The sequence below is a fragment of the Sinocyclocheilus rhinocerous genome, unplaced genomic scaffold (genome assembly GCF_001515625.1).
Source record: "Sinocyclocheilus rhinocerous isolate Xijiao unplaced genomic scaffold, SAMN03320098_v1.1 scaffold772, whole genome shotgun sequence".
Classification (NCBI taxonomy): Eukaryota; Metazoa; Chordata; class Actinopteri; order Cypriniformes; family Cyprinidae; genus Sinocyclocheilus; species Sinocyclocheilus rhinocerous.
In genome coordinates, this window is record NW_015641026.1 from 74352 (window position 1) to 84422 (window position 10071).

Consider the following 10071-nt stretch of genomic DNA (forward strand, 5'->3'; position numbering starts at 1 on the left):
GTGAACATTTGGGCGGTGTTATGCAAATCTTCCCACATAGTGACGTAGGTATGTGGGGGTGTGTTAGAACGAGCCGTTTTAGGTAGGCGTGGTAGACTCTTAACTTTTATAAAGAATATCTCTTTGGATTTGAGACTTTACATATCTTCTTTATGCACCAAGAGCTTGTAACACTCCAAAGAGAAAGGAAAAATTGAAATCGCATCATATGACCCCTTTAATGTTAATGTCAGTGGATGTTTAGTTTCCCCAAAATTGGAATAGAATAAATATAAATAATATATATAATATATATGCAAATAATAATATAAAAATAAATAAATAAATAAAACTTTAGAATTGGGAACACATATTCACTATTAATTAAGAGTGTTCCCTACATAAACTCCTAATTTGCTGCTTATAAATAGTTAGTAAGGTAGTTGTTAATTTTAGGTATGGAGTAGGATTAAGGGATTTAAAATATGATCATGCAGAAGGCATTAAAATGTGCTATATGAGTACTAATAAACAGCTAATATGCTAGCAATATGCAAGCTAATAAGCAGCTAGTTAACAGTAAAAATTGTTACCAAAATAAGTTGTATTGTTTCCGTAGATTTTTGTGAATTTAATAATAACATGTGAATTTAATAATTTTGTAATAATATTAATAATGATTTAAAAAATATATATATATTTATTTGCATGTGAAAGTAATATTTTAAAATAAGGTTAAAATAACTTGAAACAAAATAATCACAAAAATTGGAACCCAAAAGCATAAAATGTTATATAATAAGTGTTAGAACCATGTACACAATGTACGTAAACAATATGATCTGCAATATTAGATTTACCTCTGGGGGCAGCTTAAAATGAACAAATACAGTGATGGCAAAACACCTTACTTGCATTTTTATGTGTTGTGTGAACCAATCAGTAGGCTCCTTGCAGCTCGTTGTTGAAAATTAATATTTGTTTGGCCATTTTCTATCTTGAGAAAGTGCTTTTACAGAGAGAATGGCAGTGAGCAGCAGCAGGTGTGAGGAGTTATTGTTATGGCAACCATACATTGCAAGCTGATTCACTAAAGGATGTTCTAGTATTAAAGCATTGGCAAATCTTCTTGCAATGGCAATGAAACAGCTTTTTTTTCTGCAGTGTCATTCAGTTGAGGATTCTTAAGCCAGTGAGCAGAACAGGAACATTATATATATATATATATATATATATATTTTACACCAGGTCATTGTCTGGTCACCCTAGATTTAAGTGATCTCAAACAACAAAAATGGTTGTTAATGTTGTAAAGATAAGGGGATAAGTTCACAATGTACTCATAAAAAAGATCATAACTACCGAAACTCCATCTGGGCCTTGCGTGTCCCTTAAATAACAAAGTAAGCCAAACGCTGGCTTCCGTTCCAACTTGTGTTGGCTTGGAAACCTTTTGGCTGTGTGTCAAGTCACTTGATTTGATGTCCTTTGAATTGTAAGTCACTTGAGCAATAAGTGACAGAATTTTTAGGGCTTTCCTGACTGTACCATACCTTGTAAACATTCCCCGAAAAGGACGGTATTTATGAGACTGGCTTGCATTTGTGAATGGGAAAAACCGACTCGAGGTCATGTTGTTCTGAGGAGTGTTAAGTGGATCAGTGTGGTGTAAGGAGTTATTTCCACTCTGGGGTGAATTAACACATTTACTCACCACTGCATGGAGGAAAACAATAAGATTAACATCGCATTTAAAATGAACCAGGAGCTGCTGATGCATGGGAGAGGCCTGATGTAGATGTTTGTGTGTGCACGTTAATGTGTGTTCCCGCTCGCCAAAAACAAACACACATCATGAAGTGCGTCATCAGCCACACCGTACAAGGCTTATTGATAGAAATGCAGACCACAAGAGCTCCAGAAATGAAACAAGCTAATTTGGACTTTCTCTAGAAGATAATTGTGGTCTAATTTGGTCCATCACCATACATCCCTCATCCAATCTGTGTTGGGGAACCTCCAGTCAAAAACATCATGCAGTTTCAACTCACTTTAAAGCCCTGGCGACCTGACGTTTAACAGCTTCCTCTTTTGATGAGTTAACTGTGGCACGCCAGCTAATGCAAACATTTTACTGGAAACCCAAGATTAAATGTACGCTTCTAGAGAACAGATCAAAAACAACAGCATGCGTGTTTAATTTCCTGATGAAAATGGCACTATTTATATGCATGCTCACTGTAACGTGCATTTCATTTGGGCGCGTCAGGTTGTTAAGGTTTTTATTAGCAAGTCGTGATTATGTTCAAAGGTGCGTGTGTTCGTGATTAGGAGTTTGTTTGGTGCGTATGAGTGTGTGTGATTCACGCTCAGCTGTGAAACCTGCATTTCCGGCTGTATGGTGTGTGTATGTGTGTGTGTGTGGTCATGATGTACTTCTCCCATGTGACTGCGTGTGTTTACATCCGACGGTGGACGGGAGGGGAAGTGAGCGATGACGCAGGAGCAGCGGTACAGAAGCAGAGGCTGCCGCCATTACCCGGAGCAGGAAAAAGGACCGAGTGAGTGAATAAAAAGAGACTAACAAGACTTCAGAGAAGATATATGGCAGTAGAGCCGTAGAGGGGGAATGTGATGTGAAAAATATAGGACATCATAGAAAAGCACAGGCTAAGACATATTGCAGTGCGGATTAACTTGGAGCTATTTAAAGTCAACATGAAATCTAAATTGATACAGTAGTTGAATTATATAGACCCTAGATTTGAAAATAAAGCTGCAGGGGAGTCCAATCCTGCTCCTGGAAGTCCAGTGTCCTGCAGAGCTTACCTCCAACCTGCTCTAACTTGCCTGGAAGTTTCTAGTAATCCTCAAGACCTTAGCTGCAATTACAGCGTCTCTATGCAGTGTTAACTGTTCCCTACTCTCTGAGCACAGTATACCTGCTGAAGTTCATGTCACCTGACAAAATGCATTCATTCAGAACACCTTGCTACTCATTTTAGTCAAGCTTCTTAAAGTAGTGTGGTGATGAGCAAAGACAGGTGGGTAAATTTCCCTCTCCACTTGCTGTGAAGATGTATCATTGTACCCTCATTCCCTATGCCGTTTGCAGTGGCCTTCAAACTGAACATGTTTACTCTCTTCGGATTCAGAATCAGAATTAGCATTGTTCGAGGCACTTTTGTTTGAATCAAACACATCTCTTGATTAGCTTGTTTAGGTTTGCTTAATTGAGATTGGAGCTCTCTGGAGCAGGACTGGACATTAGGATACATTGAGAACTTGATCTTCATCCTCTTCAAAAGTGGTCCACTTTTTACAATCCAATCAATTTCCAGTAGATAACAAAACATTCTTCCCTCACTGAATAACCCGTTTTACTTGGAAATACTGTACGTTACACTGTGAAAATAAAACGTGTTTCGAATGCCTTTTTATGTTGACTTTGAAGTTCATCCCTAGCTCTCAAACTTGATCACCCAGTAGCCAACAAATCATTCTCTTTCATCTTTCCTCTCTGGCTTCAAACATGCTAAGCCTTACTTGTAACCCACAGCCATTTATGATATTCAAAGCACTAAATACCCCTTTGTGTTCAAGAAAAACTCTGGTACTTATGGTTTAAAAGCCGTTATTCAAACCTTGGCTTTGTGAGAGATCCTTCCTCTCTTCCCAGGGCTTCTCAGGTTGGCAGGGAGAGCGCGGCGATGGCCGATATTTGTGTCCCGAGTTCCCAGTTCCCAAAGTGCTGAATGGGAGAGGAATGCGCCCGGGCAAGCAAAGCTGGCAAGGCCCCTACCCGAGACCTCCGCTGCCTAATGTGAACTCATATCTCACTCGGGATGCCATTGACAAAGAGCAACTCTCCACGGGCACTGTGTTCCACCCTACTCAAAACCTCATCTATCAAGAGTGAGGTCTGAGTGTGTTTGTGTGTGAGAGAGCTGGAGAGTTACTGTGGCTTGGCTTTCAAAGTGACCAGCATAAAGAGGATACATTTTCACAGAGTAATGACACAAGCTCGACTTGGCAGCAGTCGGCGAAAACGCTTTGATTCCACCGCGCCGGAGAGCACAACGCGTTCCTTATGCAGAGGAAGCGGTTCGGTCAGCGTAACGCAGTAAACTTTCACAGGAAATGTAAAAAGCTATAGGCAAGAAGGCCAAACTTTCATATTAATGCAGTTTTAAAAATCCACCACAGTTTAACCAGCACAGCTTTTTTTATTTTAGCCATTTTGTCAATGAAAGAAACAATGTGAGCAAGAAAATTACTTCCTTGAACCATTTAGCCAACATTTTTATTGAGACTTGTAATGCATAACAATGAGTCATTTTTGCTGGACTCTTTCTTTTGGACAGAACTGAAATGATTCCGGTAAATTCTGAAAATAATTGTTCTGCTACAGACAGCCCCTTTACAGACTTTTTTTTGTTTTGTTTTGTTTTGGTGGTGAGTGGAGATTATTGTTGTAGAAACTTCCTTGGCGGTACAGTATCGACTTGTTTTCCAACTAATGAAAGGACCCAGGCAGGGTGTTTGTGTAGTTGGAATCCATAGCCTTTTGGGGCGAGTGAAAATCAGGTCAATTCCACTGGGTCATTTCAGCCAGAGGAAAGCTACCCTCATTCCATATTTAAAACCATCCCCTCTCTCTTTCTCCTTCCTCTCTTTGTCATCTGCATGCCCCTGATGCAAAGTAAACAAGCCAAAAGGAGTGAAACCATACAAAGAAATCAATGAAGTCTATTGTCCATGGCCAGTTCTTCAAAATGCTTTTCCCCCTGTAGCACAGCCTCATTTAAAAAAAGTCAGAGTATTTCCTTCTCATTACCTCTAGCTCTTGCATTTCTAACCATATCATTCAGATGACTTTCCGTAACCAGTAAAAATGCGTTCAGTCAGGCTAAATAGCATAAACTGCTGACTCGTGCCACGAGCTAACAACAGAAGATGCAGGCGGTTGCATTACCGAGCAGGTTTGCTGAACGCTGCTCAAGCCTGTTATGAAAGGAAATGTACTAATGAGCAGCTCAGCTAGTTTTTTTTTTAAGGCAATTTATTTTGTGGCTTTCTTGAGTTTATATTAAGATATATCAGATATGACTGGATGGAGTCACATAATTTCTGCATTAGAATAGGCCTATGATACAATCTGTAATCTCTATGGTTTCTATATACTAGTGATGGGAAGTTCAGATAATTTTACCGACTCGGACCTTTGAGTCTCGTTCAGCAAAATGAACAAATCTTTTTTCGAGTCATTTAGTTCATTTCGTTCATTTTAGCAAAATATTATTAAAATGTTACGTGTTACTTCCCTAACACGTCTACTACTTACGCAAACGTTGATCACACTAATAGGATGTTGCACATGCGCGACTGAACGATTCACTCCCCGAGATGACTCGTTCTTCCCAAGTCACATTAAAGATTCAAAATGAACGAATCGTTCAAGAACAACCCAACACTACTATATACAGGGCTGGCAGTTTGATAATACATATTTAATTTTGGTGCATTTATCACAATACATTATTTGCATAGGATGCGTGTTTTTAATTCCAAATCTACATAAGTAAAAGAAACAAATGACAACAAAGCTTTGTCAGTACATCTGTTGGTGAATGCTTATGCAACAATTGGTGAAGTGTGACATTTTTTTATGATGTGTTAAGTGCTTGCGTAATTAAATATTACACATGAGGATGATGGAATTATTTCCCTAAAGGCAGTTCTGTTGAGGGCTTGTTTTTTAAGGAGTGGTTGAAAGGAAGAGGTAGAGTGCTTAAAGTTTTGTGAGTGAATGTTTCAGGTCACATCTTAAAAGCAAATGTTAAATGATGTTTTGCATGAACATTTCTGTGTATATGCGTTACTTTTGCATTTGTTTATTATTTTTCATTCAGAATGTATTTTATATATATAGCAATCATCCATTCCATCTAAATGCTGACCTCTGGCGTTCGATTCTGTTCCTCTTTCTTTCTTCTCCTGTGTGCTTGAATGGCCTATATGCGATAAAAATGGACTTAGCATAGCTGCCATATTTAGCCAGATCACTGATTTCCCCTCATGAATTGCTGTAGAAAAACAGAAAGGAGAGCTGAGGTCGGCCAAATGCAACTCTTGTACTAATAGCCAGAAAACGTACAGATAGTCAGCTAATCTTACTGGAAAATAACAGCTTGTAATATTGTAAAGTCAATAAAGTGACACACTATAAGCTCTGATCTTAAAGAGATGTTATCGCTAATTTGCCAATTTCTTTTTACAATACAAATTTCTTTTGTAAATTCAAACTTCTATTCCATTAGCATTTGGCTTGATTTTGTCAAACAAACCTGATGCTGCATCTCTGATTGTTATCAGCTGTACGAGCTGTTTTTTTTTTTTTCACCGTCAGCCTGAAATTGTAAACCACAGTCCAGTTTGTATGGTATCCACCCATATGGTGCTGTAATATCAGCTAAAAGAAAGAAATCTCAGGGCATCATCGGCCAAAGATTAGTTCATCATTACCAAGCAGTATCAGCACTGGCTCATTTGCTCCATTACAGCTGCCTCCACCTAGTGGCTACTTTGTAAAACACATAATTTTGACTACTGACCCTAGATCAGGCGTTATATGCTCAGGTAAGCGTAAGCAGAAAGAATTCTGTTCTGGGATCAGTTCTCATCAGCATGAAGGAAGCTGAATCAGGGCCAACGAATAGGCCATGCCCTCCCGTCAAGCTGCAAGGCTTCCAAGATCTTTCTTTAGCGTGGGCAGAAGGCCTCTGACACTTTACCAGACACGTAGGCAGATGCTTGGCACACACACCAGGAAGTGCTCACTATGCCAGTGCCACGTCACTACACATGCACATACATGCGCACGTACATATGCAAATACATACATGCAACAGTGTGTCAAACATACTCCCACGCTAACACATAACAAATGCAAACATTTCCCTCCACAAACAGTGAGAGCATACACACAAGCGCCCACGCACCGACCAAGCAAAAGAGGACAAACGCCCACACGCAGACGCTCACAAATATGGCTACACAGAGAAGCCACTATTCTGTGCTCTAACTTTTCCTGATAACTCTAACTGTTTCTCTTTTGCATCTTTATATTCTATTTAATCATTAGTGGTGCTAAGGCAAACATTACTGTTACTATTGCTTCTATTCAGTTATGTAACCATAATGTTAACTATATTATCATCCACACTAATGGATTTATTATAAGCAGTGTCGTCTGCCGCTTTAAATGCTCAAGCTCTTTAAAGTTGAGTGGATTTTTATTGGCTGTTAATGCTTTTATCATTCATCAGTTGGAAAAAATTGTTCTGAAAGTGATTCCAACAATATCATTCCTCAGTTTCATTAACATTATAGATGTGGTGTGGACTTCTTTTTTCTTTCTTTCTTTTTCTTGCAAAGTAGTCAGACTAATGATTTTGTGTATCAAATGTTAAATGGGTGAAAAATAGGCCTACTGCATTCGAATAATATCTAAGGTCACACTAATATCATAGAGTTTTTTTTTGGGCCTCTAACACCCTACCAACGACATAGCTACTTGCTAACAACTAGTCAGCGGTGTGTTTCTGAAAATCGTATGTCTAGATCGTAGAAACCATTAGCATCACTGGTCATTACGATCTACTACAATAACTATGCTTTTGGGAAACACAGCCTACAATACGTTAGCAACAACATAGCTAACAACCAATCAGAACATGTTTGACTAGATATTTGTGTAGCGGAAGACCCACCTGAGTAATATTTAAAGGTATAGTTAACCCCAAAATTTAAATTCTGTCATTAATTACTCGTGTCATTCCAAATCCTTAAGAACTTCATTCATCTTTGTAATATAAATGAAGATCTTTTTTATGAAATCCAAGAGCTTTCTGACCCTGCATAAACAGCAACGAAACTACCACGTTCAAGGTCCAGAAAGTTAGTAAGGGCATCGTTAAAATAGTCCATGTGACATCAGTGGTTCAACTGTAATGTAGCTTCATAACATTACTGTTTAACCACTGATGCCACATCAGTTGCGTTGCTGTCTTTGCAGGGTCAGAAAGCGCTCAGATTTCATCAAAAATATCTTAATTTGTGTCCCGAAGATGAACAGAGGTCTTGCAGGTTTGGAACGACATTAGGATGAGTAATTAGGCTAATGACAGAATTTTCATTTTTGGGTGAACTAACCCTTCAAGGTCTGACTTGGACCAGTAAGCAACACAATAGCAAGTGCCCATAACATCTTAGCAATGACATAGCAACTTGCGAAAAATCAACCAGGGCTGCATTTTTGAAAAGTATTGTAAGCCTAAGTAGATCATAGAAATAACTTGCTCAGAACATGAGCAACTGCATAACAAACCATTGTGGTTACATGTTTCTTCAGAGCAGTCTAGTTTCTTGTTATTCTGTTTCCCTCATGTATTGCTATTAAAGCCTCATGTTGTGGTTTATGAGTGTGCGTTCACTAATTAGATGAAGGAAGTTATTTGTGAGTGTGTTCTGGTGTTGTCACGGTCCGGTGGCTCTTTCGCACTCTTTGCAGCTGCCGCCTCAGGCAAACACACCAACGGAGAGATGGATAAACGAGGAGGAATAAACAGTTGAACTGGGAGAGCCTGGTTTTGATAATAATGACGGATTGGTAAGTAGAGAGGTCATGTGACAGTGTCCAGCTGATGAAATGTCAGTGATGAGCAAACGTCTCAGCTTATAGGCTTCTCTCTCTCTCTGTTCGGCTGGACATACTGGTGTATATGTGCGTTACGTAACCATCTGTCTCATAACTTTAGCATCAAACAATATGGAGGTTGTTTTTCCGAAGGCAGTACTGTTCAGAGACTCAGATCTCTCCAGTTAAAGTGAGTTTTCAAAGCTAAAATGTAAATCAGATCCTGAAATATGTACATGATTCCTCAGCGTTTGGTTTTTACTATGTAGTGTACTTTGTTTCCACTAGAGGGCTGTAGTGCATTGATGCTTGATATAGCAATGGCTGTCAGAGGGGAGGTAGGTGTGTGCGTGTGTGTGTGTGGGTCACAATCGCTAGACAATGTGTAGAATGTTGTTTATCTGTGTCAGCTGTTTATTGGCTGCTGGGATTGTGGTCTGCCCATGTGACCTGACATTGTTATATAATTTACTAAAATTAGCACAAACACTTACAAACCGCATGTACTCACTAACACGAACACAAACAAGCCATCTTTAAGATACGATCACTGTTTTGAGATACACTTGAGCCAAACCCACAGCCTTCATTGTAGTGTTATGGGTATATTCATGGATTTACACGCACCAGCACAACACTCGCGATAAACGCTCACAATCACTTGCTCGCCCGCTGAAAAGATGACAATGTGTCCAGACACTGTAATATACAAAGCTGTCACGCTCGCAAGTACACGGACACCTTGGCGCACAGCACACTAATCTGGCACATGGCATACAACACAACACAACACATGAATTCATGCCCTGCTTTCCCAGGCCCCCGCCTCCTCCCCGCTCGAATGACCGTTGACAACCTCACACTGAATGGCCTATTAGTCATTTTCAGCACATGTAGTCCCACCTCACACCCTCCCACACACGTGGAAGACCGTATATGCTCTCTTCGATCAAGAGTAAGTGTGCTCTATCAATGTCACAAACGGGTTGGGGTCTTTCAGAAAGGACGTCTAGCTTCCAACTGCATTGTGAATATTGCAGTGAAAGAAACCCAAATGCACACATAATTACAGACAAATTTGTGTGTGTGTGTGTGTGTGTGTATACATATACATATATATATATATATATAGGGACCAATTCTCACTATTAACTAGTTGCTTATTAGCATGCCTATTATTAACATATCGAATATGTGCTTTATAAGCCAACATTATAAAATTAATAAAAACATTTCAATTTGCCCTATTAATTATATATTTCTATATTATTTCTATGTATGAATGTGTGTGTATATATATATATATATTATATATACACACATATATAGTTATATAAGTTATACATAAAATATATTAAACAATGTGCATTTAATTTGACATGAGCATTTAATAA